General features: G+C 43.8%; 1 protein-coding gene across 2 annotated transcripts in view; it reads left to right on the plus strand.

Annotated features, from left to right (window-relative positions):
- Window positions 1-17,581, plus strand: part of LOC147101647 (nucleus accumbens-associated protein 2-like) — a 102,804-nt gene that overhangs the window by 14,914 nt on the left and 70,309 nt on the right. The window contains exon 2 of one of the 2 annotated variants that reach the window (XM_085965382.1): window positions 15,297-15,400. The exons of the other annotated variant lie outside the window; for it this stretch is intronic. The gene's annotated coding sequence lies outside the window, so the exon portion shown is untranslated. The remainder of the gene's footprint in view (window positions 1-15,296; window positions 15,401-17,581) is intronic. 2 annotated transcript variants of the gene reach the window in all.

The following is a 17,581-nucleotide window of genomic DNA, read 5'->3' on the forward strand; positions in this document are numbered from 1 at the left end:
TTTGGTAGATTACATGTCTGAACTTTCTTTCAGGACCCAGCTTAACGTGCGACCTCTCCTCGTCTCAAGTCTATTTAATTTGCCTCAAGACAATTAGGGTGCAGTCTACTCTTAATTCAAAGTTGCTTAATTCAGATTATCTGATGATTGATCTTTTTTTAAGCAATGGATTCCTACTCTCCTGTTACTTGTGTTGCTTAATTCAGACTTGGATAATTCACATTTTGTAGTGCAAAAACAACTTGGAATTATCAGGAGTAGACTGTCGCTGGGCTGTGGTTGCTAATTGTCGAAGTTATCTGCATGTCATCGGGATTAGAGTGAAACATTATACTGAGCATGTATCTACTTGAGCTCTGAAAAACAACTCGCTGTACAATTAAATTATAGCTTTTTTCATTCCAAGTTTGGGATGCATCTGGAGACAGTATTTTGAGCTGCCCGTCACTAGGTTGATGAACTGGTGGTTACTGATCTGTCGCTGGTGGTGGTAGGAACAATTTGAGATACTGAATTGAGAGCTTCACACAAACGCATTGGTTTGAGTGCCATTTATTTAAGAAGAAAGCACTGGGCTATATATAAAAGCTCTTCATACTGATTCCTTTCAATGCTGGTTCACCATCATTCCTGCTACTGCAGTCAAGGTAACTTCAGAATTGAGTTTGTGCTATGTACTGTAATTTAAATATGACTATCAGCTGTGGCTCAGTTGGTAGCACTCTTGCCTCTGGGTCAGAAGGTTTTGGGTTTAGGTCCCACTCCAGAGACTTGAGCACAAAAATCTAGGCTGACACTCCAGTGCAGTACTGAGGGAGTGCTGCACTATCTGAGGTGCCGTCTTTCGGATGAGATGTTAAACCGAGGCCCTGTCTGCTCTCTTAGATGGACATATAAGATCCTATGGCACTATTTCAAAGAAGAGCAGGGGAGTTATCCCCGGTGTTCTAGCCAATATTTACCCCTCAATCAGCATCATTTAAAAAAACATGATCTGGTCATGATCACATTGCTGTTTGTGGGAGCTTGCTGTACGCAAACTGGCTGCCGCGTTTCCTACATTACAACAGTAACTACACTTCCAAAAAGTACTTCATTGACTGTAAAGTGCTTTGGGACATCCGATGGTTGTGAAAGGCGCTATATAAATGCAAGTCTTTTTTTTATGACTACATTTTATATATCTTGATGTATAAGTATGAGGGAATGAGAAAATATGTTTTTGCCTGCCCTGCTTGCTGTGCCGTCCAAGTCCTGTGTGGGACCCAACCGTACCACATTTCATCTTGTACATCCAGTACCAGAAACTTGATATAACCGCAGAAAATGCTGGAAACACTCAGCAGGCCAGGCAGCATCCGTGGAGAGAGAAACAGAGTTAACGTTTCAGGTCGGAGACCCTTCTTCAGAACTGGTAAAAGTTGGAAATGTAACAGATTTTAAACAGGTTGATGTTTGCTGCTCTGTTCTCTATCTTCCTCCCTCTTCAAAATCTGATCGGGAATTGTAGTGTATGTACCTTTAAGAGGAACTATGTTTTTGAAGCCCCTGTATACTGTAGTACCAGTAGTGACCACTCGGGTATATAAGCCTGTGTAGCGTCTTGTGTAGTTAGTTCACCTCCAGACTTTGTTCAGTAAACACTTGTTAAATCAACTCCTGCATTCCGTGTCTCCATTAACACACGGATCTAACAGTGGCGACGAGTTAGAAACGAACTTACCTGCAATTCGGCAGCACCTCCAGGGGATCGATTCCTCAGACGAAGGTCGAAGCCAGAAGCAAGAAAAAAAAAAAAACTGTGGTTTCACCAGCTGGACGGGCTGGTGGCAGGTAGTGCACTGATCCTTCCTGGGCTGCGGCGGGCTAGAGCTCGATCAGGTGGCTCTGCAGCGGTGCCGGGCAGCGAGTCGGGAGGCAGAAGCAAAGAGAGAGAGAGGGTGGAGCACTCGGGGCGCGGCCGGTGCTGCAAAGCAGGTCGGCGTTCGGACCGAGCAGAGGGAGGGGAAAGTCCCAGAGGGTCCGCTCCACGACGGGAACGGTTCTCCAAGTAACGGAGAAACTATTGAAGCGATATATAAAAAAAAAAAATAGAAATACCGCGAAAAGCTGCAGGTCGCAACGGGAACCGCGGAGAACAGCGTTGGCGGCAGTGGCGGGAAAGCGCGGGAGGCGCCATCTTAACTCGGCGGGGAAGAAAGAAAAGCGCGGGAGGCGCCATTTTGATCCATCGGGGACGGAGGAAAAGCGCGGGAAGCGCCATTTTGGATTTTCAAGATGCCGAAGACTGGCAATATTACTGCTTTCGATAGTGATATAGAAGATTGGACCACATATGTGGAAAGAGTGGAGGTATATTGCAAGGCGAATGAAGTAGCGGATGATAAGGCATCGGTACTTCTAAATCTGATGGGCGCAAGGACATACGGGCTGTTACGAAACTTGATCACTCCAGCCAAACCGATGGACAAGAATTTTAAGGAGATTGTTGATACCTTACAGGAGCACTTAAACCCAACACCGCTGCTGATAGCGGAACGATTCAAATTCTTCAGGAGGAATCAGCACAAGAATGAAAGTAACGCTGATTACCTCACCGAATTACGAAAGCTGTCAAAGCACTGCCAATTCGGGGCAGGACTGGCAGATTCTCTACGAGACAAATTCGTCTGCGGTCTCCTAAGTGAAGGAACACAGAAAAGACTACTTTCTGAGAAAGATTTGACACTGGACAAGGCTTTCAGTGTGGCTGTATCATACGAAGCAGCAGCAAGAGGAGCTGCAGAGATACAGCAAAAGCCACAGGACTTCGGCACCCATGAAATGACACGGGGTTTCGAGAGATGTTATCGCTGCGGCAGATCCACCCATGACCAGAGGACTGCTGGTTCAAGGACAAAGCATGCAGGCAATGCGGAAAGATGGGACACATTGCACGTGTATGCAGATCTGGAAAGAAATCCGCTGACAGTAAAAAAAAAAAAAAAAGAATCAATAAGGAAAAGTACAGAAAAGTACAAATGATGACGGACAGTAGCTCCGAAGACCAGAAGAGCGATAGCGACTCCGGAAACAAGAGACTAAGCTGTCTCAAATTACATAATGTAATTGCCAAAGAAGATTACCAGACCATTTGGGTTAACCTCACGATAGCGGGGTCCCCAGTCAAAATGGAGCTAGATACAGGATCAGCTCTGACCGTCATAAGTCGACGGGATTACAAGCGGCTATTTCCGCATATACCTTTGAAAGACACATCCATTATCTTGAAGACATATACGGGGCAGAAAGTATACCCCAGAGGGAAAATAAGGGTGCCTGTTGTATACAACGGCAAGGAAATACAGAAGTTGTATTTATACGTTCTGCAAGATGGTGGTCCACCGTTGTTGGGACGTGAATGGATCAGAAAGATACGTTTAGACTGGCACTCCATTCAGGCACTGACGGTGACCAGTAAGGAAAAAAAACGATGATGATGTCATACCTGGACGATTAAAAGAAATCTTGGCTAACGCCAAAGAAGTGTTTCAACAGGAACTAGGAACCCTGAAAGGCGCCACCGCCTCAATAAAAGTGGAAGATGCGGCAATTCCCAAGTTTTTTAAGGCAAGGCCGGTGCCATATGCAATTCGTCCAGCCGTCGAGGCAGAGCTGGAGAATTTGGAAAAAGCAGGCGTGTTATCCAAGGTAGATTGGAGCGAGTGGGCAACACCCATTGTCCCGGTCATGAAGAAAGCATTGAATAATGATAAATCTGAAGAACAGAGAAAAGTTCGCATCTGTGGGGACTTCAAGGTGACTGTAAACCCGGTTCTTCACACGGTACAGTATCCTCTTCCGAGGATAGAAGATATTTTCGCCTCACTATCCGGAGGGAAACGTTTCACCAAAATTGACTTGGCACAGGCATATCTACAGATGGAGGTTGAGGAGGCCTCTAAAAAGTATCTCACGATAAACACACACAAAGGCCTGTACCAGTACAATCGACTGGTTTTTGGAGTGGCATCAGCTCCGGCTATCTGGCAAAGAGCTATGGAGCAAGTCCTGCAAGCGATTCCAGGGACTCAATGCTACCTAGACGACATCCTTGTAACAGGAGAAAACGACAACGAGCACCTTGCCAACTTGGAGCAGGTGCTCACGAGGCTGAGAGAACGGGGCCTACGAACAAATCGCCCCAAGTGCGAATTTTTCCAGAAACAAATATCATATTGTGGCCATGTCATTAACGAAGAAGGGTTGCATAAGTCACCTGAAAAAATTGAAGCGGTCGTAAAGGCCCCAGCGCCTGAAAATTTCTCACAATTAAGGTAGTTCCTGGGATTAGTAAATTACTATCATAAATTTTTACCAAACTTGTCGACGGTTCTGCACCCTCTTAACGCACTGCTACAAACGGGAGTAGTTTGGAAATGGAGCGAAGACTGTAAACGTGTCTTCCATAAATGCAAAGGCTTGATCACGTCCAGGGAAGTGTTGGCTCATTACAACCCATCACTGCCAATCAGACTGGCGTGCGATGCATCCCCTTACGGCGTGGGAGCGGTATTATCGCATAGATTCCCTGATGGCTCGGAGCGGCCGATAGCTTTTGCGTCACGCTCATTGAACTCAGCTGAGCGTAACTATGCCCAGATCGACACGGAGGCACTCCACCTGGTGTGGGGGGTGAAGAAATTCAACCATTACCTACACGGACAAAAATTTACCTTGTTGACTGACCATGAACCCCTCGTCTCCATATTCAACCCTAAAAAGGGCGTTCCCATTATGACAGCGCAAAGGCTACAGAGGTGGTCCCTTTTTCCTAGGGGCACACCAATATGACATAGAATACAAAGGAACAAAACAGCATGGGAATGCTGACGGGTTATCGTGCCTACCGTTGCCAATGGTGGAAGAGGCGCCTACAGTGGACCCAGTGGAGATGTTCCACTCAACCATAGTAGAATGTCTACCGGTGACAAATTCTACCATTGAAAAGGAAACGCGAAATGACCCGACTCACGAGTCTACGATTTAACGGTGAAGGGATGGCCAGTACATGGCGAACCACTGTTGCCAGCATTCTCGCAAAGAAGAGAACAGCTGTCAGTGTGCCGAGGAACCTTGATGTGTGGATCCAGAGTGGTGATTCCACCCAAACTCCAGGATAGAGTGCTAAAGGAGCTTCTTGAGAGGCATCTGGGTGGATTGAAAATGAAGAACTTAGCCAGAGCGTTTGTATGGTGGCCAGGTATCGATGGAGACATTGAAGAAATGACCAAGAGCTGTCTCGGATGCCAGAAGGTCCAAAACGCCCCACCACAAGCCCCTCTACATCCATGGGAGTGGCTCTCATCTCCATGGCAAAGGGTACATATCGACTTTGCTGGTCCATTTATGGACTCAATGTTCTTAATCGCGGTGGATGCACGCTCCAAGTGGCCGGAGGTAATAAAGATGTCCTCCACCACCACGGAAAAAACCATCACAGTATTAAGGACCATATTCGCCAGGAATGGGCTGCCTGAACAGATCTGTTCTGATAATGGACCGCAATTTGTATCCGAAGAATTCAGGAAGTTCTTAAAAAAAAAAAAAAAAAAAACAATGGGGTTAAGCACTACACGTCCGCCCCATACCATCCCGCCACCAATGGATTGGCTGAAAGGTTTGTCCAGACCTTCAAGAAGGCCATAAAGGCCATGGGTAATGAAGACATAAATCTACAACATAAGGTAGATAACTTCTTGTTTGCGTACAGGAATGCAACACGTGGTTACAAACCAAACCCCCGCCATGATGTTTTTCAATAGAAGCCGAAGATGCCGGCTGGATTTGGTCAAGCCAAACGTCAGAAGGGACGTAGAGAACCAGCAATTTCAAAGCATGAATGAAAGGCCAACTAGAACCTTCCAGATAGGTCAACCAGTTTTGGCCCGGGACTACCGTACCGAGAAATGGCAGCCTGGAACTATTTGCACACGACTAGGACCGCTGATGTATACCGTGGACATTGGTGAAAGCATAATAAGGCGCCATGCTGACCCGATCATAGAGTCATCCGAAAAAGGACAACCTACACCACAACTCTACACGCCTAGTGATGAAGCAGAGATACCCATAGTATCTACCTCCGATCCGGTGATACTGGAACCAGATGAACCCGACACTGGCATTGAAGCCGAATCGACCTTGCCAAAAGAACCTACTACACCACCGAGGCGTTATCCGGACCGAGTCAGGAAGCCTCCAGACAGACTGAATTTGTAATTGGTTAACTTCAGCAAATGTGTATATTATTGTTCTTGTAAAAATGTTATTTAATGATTACTTAAAATGTTATGTACTATTTATCTAAAAGGGGAGGAATTGTAGTGTATGTACCTTTAAGAGGAACTATGTTTTTGAAGCCCCTGTATACTGTAGTACCAGTAGTGACCACTCGGGTATATAAGCCTGTGTAGCGTCTTGTGTTGTTAGTTCACCTCCAGACTTTGTTCAGTAAACACTTGTTAAATCAACTCCTGCATTCCGTGTCTCCATTAACACACGGATCTAACAGGAGTCACATGTAGAAGTATACAAGTATACATTTAATGGTGTAAGACTATACAAGTACACAGTGCTGGTAAAATATCCCAACTGAACTGTTAACTTGTCTTTTCTTTCCTCTTCAGGTGCTGATGGACATGCTGTATATTTGCAGCATTTTCTGATTTTATTATTTGTGCACTGTTTGCTTGTGTACATTACAATAGAGAATGCAAGGAATCCTGCAGTTTTTAAGAAATGTTATTTCTTAGATTGAACTACAAACAGCACAGACATAGAATGGTGTCAATCATAGACTGTATTATACAAATCGTCAATAAAATTCCAACTACAACTCTGAATCCCAGTTTTCCAAATAATCCTGTAACTGGGAGGCAAATGGTACTCCATTCCTGGGCAAGCCCACTAGACCAATATCCCCCAATATGGATCCTCCATGTTCCTTGATCCTGAGAAGGGGCTTGTGTCTTGAATTTGATGCTAGAGACCCACTTTCACCCCAATTTTATAATGACCATCCCTTTAGATTCATACACTTTTGAACACATTCACCCTGTGGGTTATACAAGTGGCTCCCTGATTGCCATAGCAGGATAGTAAGTGTCTTTGTGACTCAGTATTAATCTGGCCAGGGCTGAAAGGACAAGAATCCGGTTCTAGTGCCCCATTAGTTTAGAGAACAGTAGTTTGAATCTCCAGAATGGTTTTAAAAGGCATCGGTTTGCAGAATCTCTGGAGGAGTAGTATGGATCCATTTGACAATCTTCAGTCCAACTCAGACCTGTAAAACACATTCCATTGTATCGCCAACTCATTGGCAGCTCCAGCATAACACAATTTGAGGGTAATGCTTAACAGCCAATTCAGAAACATATAAAAATATAATTGCTAGAACTGTAGAAATGCTTCATTTACCAACCTCTCAAGGAGGCTGAATGAAGATCTGCAGTTAATGTACTTTTATTAATAAAACTTGTGTAGCAGTATATTGAAATCGAGCTGTGGCACACTTATCTCCTACTCTCATTGTCTTCAGGATCTCTATAGTATATAATTTCTTGTCCCCTTCCTCCCCCCCCAATCATTCCTTCCTCACCCACCTACAGGCTTTGAAAACTCCATCTTAGTGTCACCTAACCCCTGCTACTTGATTTATCTCTTCTCCTCTTCTCGATTCCTTTTAGCCGTGGTAGTGTTTTGGACCTTTGCCTAAGTTTATAATTTAGAAAAACGGCCCAGTTCATGAATAATTCTGTAATTTGTTTTGAGAGGTTTTTTTTCATGCAGACATTGAACGTGACCCAGCTGAGCATGGAGTTTGATGGCACGGCGCCAGCGGCAGCACCCATTCTACTGTAGGCAAAGCTGCTAACTGCAGCTCTGTGATTTTAACATTTAATTCAAGCCTTGTGTATAGTGTACACCTGTAGGGCATTGCATCCAAAAAATATATGTAGCACGTCCCTCGGTCTAAGTATACGTAGGGTGCCGTTACCTCCATGAGTGTGCATTGTTGTATTCTGATTGACTCAGATGTGAGTCTGTTCACTTCACCATGCTGAAATATAAACGGGTTGGAAAACTGCAGTCTATGCCAGGAAGCTCCCATAAAACCAACCAATCAATTTGCCCAAATCAGCAACTAAAACATAACAACCAATCTTATCACTGAAGTAAATTTTCAAGCTTGTTTTGGCAGCCATCTTAAGTCCCTCACCCAGCGGAGTACATATCCATCTAAATAATACTTACAACAAACAGGTTCAACATTAATCCATACCAAGATCTTTCATCTTGCTCACAAAGCTGCTGCTTTGATGTTCCAAATCTTTGCATGGTTTCCCTCGAGAGGCCTACCTCTCTCTCCAAATTTTAACCCTTCCTTGGGGCTTCAATTCTTGGGGCTGGCTTTGTTGTGTTTCTCCTTAAATTTGAATTTGTTGCATGGCCTAGGGCCGAGTGTAACATATCAAAGTTTGCAGATGATACTAAGATGGGAGGGAAAGTAGTGAGTGAGGAGGACATAAAAAACCTGCAAGGGGACATAGATAGGCCAAGTAAGTGGGCAGAGATTTGGCAGATGGAATACAATACTGGAAAGTGTGAGGTTATGCACTTTGGCAGGAAAAATCGTAGAGCAAGTTATTTTAATGGCAAGAAACTGGAAAGTACTGGAGTACAAAGGGATCTGGGGGTCCTGGTGCATGAAACTCAAAAGGTTAGTATGCAGGTGCAGCAAGTGATTAAGAAGGCCAATGGAATGTTGGCTTTCATTGCTGGGGGATAGAATATGAAAATAGGGAGGTATTGCTTCAGTTGTACAAGGTATTGGTGAGACCGCACCTGGAATACTGCGTACAGTTTTGGTGTCCATACTTAAGAAAAGACATACTTGCTCTCGAGTCAGTACAAAGAAGGTTCACTCGATTAATCCCGGGGATGAGGGGATGGACATATGAGGAGAGGTTGAGTAGATTGGGACTCTACTCATTGGAGTTCAGAAGAATGAGAGGCGATCTTATTGAAACATATAAGATTGTGAAGGGTTTGGATCGGGTAGATGCGGGGAGGATGTTCCCGATGATGGGTGAAACTAGAACTAGGGGGGCATAGTCTTAGAATAAGGGGCTGCTCTTTCAAAACTGAGATGAGGAGGAACTACTTCACTCAGAGGGTGGTAGGTCCATGGAATATGCTGCCCCAAAAAGCTGTAGAAGCTACATCATTACATAAATTTAAAACAGAAATAGACAGTTTCCTAGAAGTAAAGGGAATTAAGGGTTACGGGGAGCGGGCAGGAATTTGGACATGAGTCTAGGTTCGGATCGGACATGGACCTGTGGGTAGCGGAGCGGGCCCAGGGGCCGTGTAGCCTGATCCTGCTCCTATTTCGTGTGTCTAATTCTGTTAGATTCAGGAGATGGTTCTGTGATAGTAGATTGGCGGTTAGGATCAGATCAGCCATGATCTTATTGAATGGCGGAGCAGGCTCGAGGGGCCGATTGGCCTACTCCTGCTCCTATTTCTTATGTTGGCTGCACTGTTGCTTCTGTGAACTGATCATCTGTTAGATTTTTAGCTGATTTATTTTTCTAGTTTGACCCACTCACACATGCACACTGACTGACTCAACGCACCAGCAATTGCATTCCTTAAAGGCTCTTTGTTTTGCTGACCAGCTTATTTTTGCTACTGTTGCTTGAATGGTAATTTTTTATTTGGTATTTTTAGTTTTAGTGGGAGATTTTTTTCTCATTTGAAATCTGAATCGATCATACACGTGTAACATTGGGCTTGACCTGAGCATTCATTCGCACATGCACGATTCCATTGGTTGGAAATCTCGTTTTTATATGCTGGGGATTTTTAGTGCTCTGCAATTGTCCTTCGAGAAGAAAGAAAGAATAAAATTGCATTTGTAATGGTGCTTTTCATGACATCAGGATGCTGCCAGTGAAGTACTTTTGAAGTGTAGTTACTGTTCTAATGTAAGGATGTGTTTTTTGAGTGCACATTTTCAATTGTAATCCAAAAATAGTTTCCTGTTCTCCCTGCACCACTGTCCATCTCTAGCCAGATCTCCACATGGTCTGGAAGCCCCTGTGAAATAAATATATGCTTGGAACAAAATTCCTTTCACTGGAATTCTGGGACTATTTAATATTCCATAGTCCCTTTCCTGCTCCCCCTCAACCACCACTCTTCTACTCTCTAGAATTTGAGCTTTGCTAATCTTTCATAGCAAATCCCCATCACACTTGAGAATAGTCTTGTATAAAAATGTCAGCGGCGAGATATATTAAATAGTACATTGTGCCTTATATGATATAAGCGGCCCAACAACATAGGAATGCACAAAACTGGAAAAGACTCTTGCAGTCCATCTGGCCATGTTGCCCTGTAGCCTGCCACCTGTAGCTATTCATCTTGTATTCCTACTGCTCATCTCTTCTATCCAGCCTCATCACCTCGTGTTTGTTCACATCAAACAACATCTGCCACTTGTCAGCCTAATCTTTCTGGATCCCTCTATTTGACTTGTTATACTGGGGAGGTGGAGCTGCAAATGATGTTCCTGTCGTTCTAAAACCGCGTACCCTTGAACACCACTGGGAGGTGTGTTAATATATGTTAAATGTTGCTATTGATGTACTGCTATGAACATGGAGCAAGCTTGAAATTAGTTGCCAGATTATTAACACAGCAATACAGTTCCTTGGAGCCCACTATGCTGATATTTGGGAACAGAAGTCTTTTTTTTTCCAGATCTGGGAGCTATATGACTCGTGACTACAGTGTCCACAAACATTTCAAAATGTATTGAGGATTATTAGTTTTGAATAGGATGGAAATTACAAGTATGATTGCAGAAAGTGGAAGCTTTTTGCTTGGTGTGGTAGCTGCTGAATAAAGGAGTATAAAATTTCCCCGTGTGAAATTGGTTATGAATAAGAATAATCCCTTTATCATGCCAATTTTTCCATTTGATTTACTTGCCTCCTGTTAAAATGGCAGGGCTCTGCCAGGTGGAGCACAAAGGGGATTGAAAAATACTGCCTTGGGTTATAGATTTCATGTTACGGTTTCAGTTAAATAGCCCCAATTACATGGTGTCCAACCAGATACAGAGGCAGAGAGAGATGAATGGTAATTTAAATGATTGAGTTTTTGCTCAGTTGACCACCGAGATGGGGATCAGGTGTCGGAATCTTGCTATAACATTGCGTGTTGGGCTGACAGGCTATAGATAGTAATAGAAGATATTCAGAATACTCTTCTTCTATCTCAATAGTTTGTAAGAGTTTCTTTAATTTGATTTGGTATGAGATTGGGTTTCAGTACTTTTCTTCATGAACATCACATGGGGTCGTCTCAACTCTCAACACAATTTCATTGTTTTATAAAAGACAAAAAACTGCAGATGGTGTAAATCTCAAATATAAACAGAAAATGCTGGAAATAGTAGGCCAGGCAGCAACTGTGGAGAGAGAAACAGAGTTGACGTTTCAGGTGTGTGACCTTTCGTCAGAACTGGAAAAAGTTAGAGATGTAACAGGTTTTAAGCAAGTGCAGGGAAAGGGGGAGAGGAGGAAAAACAATAGGGAAGGTCTGTGATAGAGTGGAAGGCAGTTGTGATTTAATGAACAGAACCATTACCAGCACCCGCTGTCTGGAAAAAATGGGAGCAGTGGTTCTGGTCTGAAATTGTTGAACTCTATGTTGAGTCCGGAAGGCTGTAAGTGCCTGATCGAAACATGAGGTGCTGTTCCTTGAGCTTCTGTTGAGCTTCATTAGAATGGTGTAGGAGGCCGAGGTCAGAGTGGGCCGGAGAATTAAAATGGCAAGTGACCGGAAGCTCAGGGTCACACTTGTGGACTGAACGGCGCTGGGACCTCCAACAATGAAGCACTCTTGTCAGCAATGTACTGCAGTGTCACTAGTCTCTTGTCACTTAGTGTACCCTATTGTTTATTCTATGTACACTTCTGTGGCTTGTTTTACAAATTCAAAGGCTTTAATTAACAAAACAAGGTGGAAGAATACTCCGGCTCCTCTGTCAGGTCTGACATTTTGGCTGGGCTCCAATTACAAGAAGGTACAGCTGTGCTCCTGCAGCATGTCTTCATTTCCCTGTTTGCATGGTGTGTAGAAGAGAATGAGACAGGCTTATCATTGTCTCATCATCCCACCTGACCTTTAATGAACATGGGACTCAACTATAAAATTAGCTGACCTTTCAAAATAGACTTTTCCGAAAGATATTTAGTGGAGTGCCATCACAGATGACTAACTTTCGAGTTCCTCCCTGATCTCCATTAGTAATGTGTTGCTAACTTTAACCTGTATATAATTGCATCTTAGCGCTCTTAAGTGTCAGATTTTAGAGCAGATGATTAAAGATGGTGTCAACTAGGGGATTCCATTCGGTCATTGGCGATATGCAAGGACAAATCGGGTTGGCTTTTCTCCTCCTTTCCCTTTCCGGTCCTGCCTGCCCTCTACTCGTTGCTTCCCTCTGATCAGAAACTTGCCACATTTATTTTTGGGTGGGTGGGGAGCGGGGGCAGGGTGGATGAGAGAGGTTGTGGATATCAGGAACTCAGATCCACATTGCTACATTTATCTGCTGTTGGTACAATACCATCCATTAATTTTAAATTAAGTTTAAAGTAGGCGGCTCTGCATTTATATTGGATTTAAAGCTGGATGTGTTTTGGCCTGCCCTTGTGCTATTTCAAAGGTGAAAACTTGCCAAGTATTCAGTAAAAACTCTACATTTTCATTGGCTTTGTACTGAGATTCACTGAACGCACTTTTGTTTTTTTTTGTTTCCTCATGGCAAACTAGCAAAACAGTTCAGTTATGAGGAGAGGTTGGAAAAGTTCAGACTGTTCTCCTTGGAACAGAGAAGGTTAAGTGGTGACCTAATAGAGATTTTCAAGATGATGGGTTTTGTTAGAGTAAATAGGGAAAAAATATTCCCTCTGATGAGTGGGTCAATAACCAAAGGTCATAGTTTCAAAATCATTGGAAAAAGATCTAAAGGGGAGATGAGAAATTTTTTCATTGAGTTGTCAGGATCTGGAATGCTCTCTCTGAAAAGGTGGTGAAAGCTGATCCATCAATAATTTTAAAAGGGAGTTGGACAGGTACTTGAGGATGAGGAGCTTACAGGGTTACGGACAAAAAGCGAGGATTAAGCACAACTGCTCTTTCAAAGAGCCGGCACAGGCACAATGGGCCGAATGGCCTCCTTCTGCACTGTAAGTTTCTATGAATCTGAGGTTTTAAGATTCTTGGCCGGCAGCTTCTGGAATTTCTCATGATGGTACATCTCAATCATTGATATCAGTTCTGCATCTTACACCAGTTTATGTTGTAATTGTAACTGAAGACCTACTTGGCGGTGCTGGGTTGAACTGTGTGCTTCATTTTTGAACCTTGACGTCCTGAATAAGATTTGTAGAATTTTTCAGACATTTGGCATGGGCATCCTGCCTAGGCCAGATTTCATCAGTTGAGTGGAACTTCAGGATCTTGGCATGGAAGCGTGTCCCTATAATGGCAGGGAGGGGCTATGGAACCTTAATTACATTTTCCAAATCGCACATCATATACACTGCTTTGTGACCCTCTGATGCATTGCTAGAATTTGTTCCAGTTTTTCTTTAGGATGTGGGTAATCTCCAGTGTTCTCTTCAACCATTCAGAGAGTAGAGCATTAGCGATTTTAAAAAGATGGGATTTCCGTGTGGACTCAAGTAAAATGTTTGGGGCAGACACTTAGATTCTTGCATCAATTTGTGGCGTTGATGCAACCCATGTTTTGACATGCCACACAAGTACTGTGCCTGACCAAGACTTTATTGCATTGTGTATTTCAAGCAGTTAGGCACCTTTACTGTCCCTATATTACCTGTAAAGCGCTTTGGGATGTCCTGAGGTCGTGAAAGGCACTACATAGAAGTATACAGCACAGAAGACTGCCATTGGCCCATCATGCCTCTGCCGACTCTTTCAAAGAGCTATCAAATTAGTCCCACCTCCCTGCTCTTCCCCATAGACCTGCAATTTTTTCCTTTTCAAGTATTTATCTAATTCCCTTTTGAAAGTCACTATTGAATCTGCTTCCATCACCTTTTTGGGGCGTGCACTCCAGATCATAACTCGCTGCATTAAAAAAAAAGTTATCTTCATCTCCCCTCTGATTCTTTTACCAATTACTTTAATTGTTTGTCCTCTGGTTACTGAGCAATGGAAAACCTCTCAGTTTTAAACACCTCTATTAAATCTCTTCTTTCTATGATTCTAAGTTTTTCTGTAAGCCTTTAAAATTAATTTTGTTCACCTGCTTGTGTATCCTCCCCCTCTGCACCGCTACTTAATCTTCAACCTTCAACTCATCCCTTGTGTTTCACATCTTCATACCCAAGGGTACCTTTAGTGTCGTGGTTATGGCACTGGACTAGCAATTCAATATATCTGGTAATTTGTGGCCTGGCATGAAAGCTACTGGATTATCATAAACCCAACTGGTTCACTAATGTTCTTCTGCCAACCCTACCCAGTCTGGCCTACTTGTGACCCAGTCCCACACAATGGTTGAATCTTACCAACAATTGTAGTGAGAGACAGTGAATGGAAAAACTAAGTAAATCGTAATGCTGCTGCCTGATTCACAGATAATCACCAAGATCCAGAATTGAGGGAGCAGATCAGAGAAGACCGTACCAAATCTACAGACCTGCAAAATTCATGCAGGAGAAATCAAGTGTACAAAATAAGTACAAATAATCACCGGATAGCCATCGACTGCGGGATGTAGTTTGGTTACCCTCTCCCTAAAATTTGGAATCGAGTTTCTTTTACCACCAATATAGAATTCCTGGGAAAACCCTGCCTGAGAATGTTTGTGTCTAGATGCCAGAACTTGATAGAAGTTACTGGGCGAATACTGGATACCTTTGAGCACTGATGTTGGCACGTCCTACTGGGGACAGAATTACTAATGCAGAATTTGGACGGGATACAAGGACAGTTTCTGTCATTGTTTGAAAGAAGCTGTTGCGGTGGTTTGGCTTTGTGGTAAAGATGCCCAAAACCAGCATACCTAAGAGATTGATTTACTAGAAGCTTGTGGCAGAAGGACCTTGCTCAGCACTAACACAAAATGGTGGTCCAAGAAATTTACTGGCATTACTTAATGTACTGAGCTGGCTTGAAATATGTCTACTTTCTTTTATCAACCCTAGTTGAAGCCCTGCACCAGGAATTGAGCACACGATCCGGGCTGATACTGCCGGGAAATACTGGAGGAGTGATTTGTTGACTGCGATGGTGTCCACTCAATGAAAAGGTGGTTTTTTTTCTGCACGTTCCACTGTTTCAGATCAATGTTTTATATTAACAAAATATAATCCTATGGCATTATTTGAAGCACAGCATGGAGTTGACGGTGCCCTGGCCAACCTACTCCTCTTACCCAATTGCAAAAATAGCATTCATCTTGCCACTGTTTGTGGGATCTTGTTGTGTACAACATGACTGCTACATGACAGTCGCTACACTTTAAGTGAATACATTGTGAAACTTTTTGAAATAAAAACAGAAAATGCTGGAAATACTCAGCAGGTCAGGCAGCATCTGTGGAGAGAGAAACAGAGTTAACGTTTCAGGTCAATGACCCTTCGTCAGAACTGGTAAAAGTTGGAAATGTAGCAGGTTTTTAAGCAAGTGTAGGGGCAGGGAAAGGGGGGATGTGTAAAGTCCACGCTTCAATCATACACGGACTTCGGGAGAACAGTTTAACAGGTACTTTACTGAACAAGAGGCAGCTTGAAACTGAAACTACAGAAGCCTGCTAGGGCCTTTTATACAGGGGTGGTCACTGCTGGTACTGCAGTCTAAGACCAGTTATTCCCTTAAAGGTACATACACAACAATTCCTCCCCTTTTTAGATAAACAGTACATAACATTCATTTAACAACTAAATAATAACTAATTACAATTACAATTTTCTCAGTAATATATACATCAACTGAAATAGCCATTTATAAGTTCAGTCTTTGAGGAGGCTTCCTGATCCGGACTGGATAGCGCCTTTCTCGAGTATCCTGTTCTGGCGGTGGAGTCAATTCTGGCTCATTGTCATTGGTTGGTTCGTCAGCTTCCAATACCCCTGCTTCTGAGGTAGACGCAATCTGTACTTCGGGCTCATTACCAGGTGCACATGCTTGTGGTACAAGTTTGGCTTGTTCCTGTGACTCTAGAATCTGGTCAGCATGGCGTCTCACGATGCTCTCTCCAACGTCCACTGTGTACATTAGTGGTCCCTGCTGTGTGCATATCGTGCCTGGCTGCCACTTTTCTGTTCGGTAGTCGCGGGCCAAGACTGGTTGCCCTATCTTGAAGCTCCTGGTTGGCTTCTCATTTATGTGCTGGAACTGCTTATCCCCAACATCTCGTCTTATGTTTGGTTTGAGCAAATCCAAGCGACATCTTAGTCTCCGGTTAAAAAACAGTACGGCTGGAGTTTGGTTGGTTACTGCATGTGTTGCATTCCGGTAAACAAACAGGAAGTTATCCACCTTGTGTTGCAGTGGTATGTCGTCATTATACATTGCCTTTATGGCCTTTTTAAAGGTCTGAACAAACCTCTCAGCCAATCCATTTGTGGCTGGATGATATGGGGCAGATGTGTAATGTTTCACCCCATTATTCTTCAGGAACCTCCGGAAATCCTCAGCCACAAAATGTGGGCCATTGTCAGAACAGATCTGTTCTGGCAACCCATTCCTGGCGAAGATGGTTCTTAGGACTGCAATAGTCTTCTCCGTGGTGGTGGAGGACATTTTAATGACCTCTGGCCATTTCGAATGGGCGTCCACAGCAATTAGAAACATTGAGTCCATAAATGGACCAGCGAAATCAATGTGTACCCGTTGCCATGGAGATGAGGGCCACTCCCATGGATGTAGCGGGGCCTGTGGTGGAGCGTTTGGACCTTCTGGCATCCTGTGCATCTCTTGGTCATATCCTCGATTTCTCTATCGATTCCCGGCCACCACACAAACGCCCTGGCTAGGCTCTTCATTTTTACCCCTCCCAGATGACCCTCGTGAAGCTCATTGAGTACTCTATCTCTCAACTTGGGTGGAATTACCACTCGGGATCCACACATCAAGGTTCCCCGGCACACTGACAGCTGTTCCCTCCTTGGCGAGAATGCTGGCAACAGTGAGTTGCCATATGCTGGCCATCCCTTCACCGTCAAATCATAGACCCGAGAGAGTGTCGGGTCATTTCGGGTTTCCTTCTCAATACTTGCGTTTGTAACAGGCAAACATTCGACTATGGTCGCATGGAATATCTCTACAGGGTCCACTGCAGGTGCTTCTTCCGCCGTAGGCAACGGTAGGCGCGACAGCCCATCAGCGTTTCCATGTTGTTTCATACCTTTGTACTCTGTCATACTGATGTGCCCCTAGAAAAAGTGACCATTTTTGCAGCCGTTGCGCCGTCATCACCAGAACGCCC

This window comes from Somniosus microcephalus, chromosome 23, assembly GCF_052327205.1.
Source record: "Somniosus microcephalus isolate GS21.2 chromosome 23, FLI_Smic_1.0, whole genome shotgun sequence".
Lineage (NCBI taxonomy): Eukaryota > Metazoa > Chordata > Chondrichthyes > Squaliformes > Somniosidae > Somniosus > Somniosus microcephalus.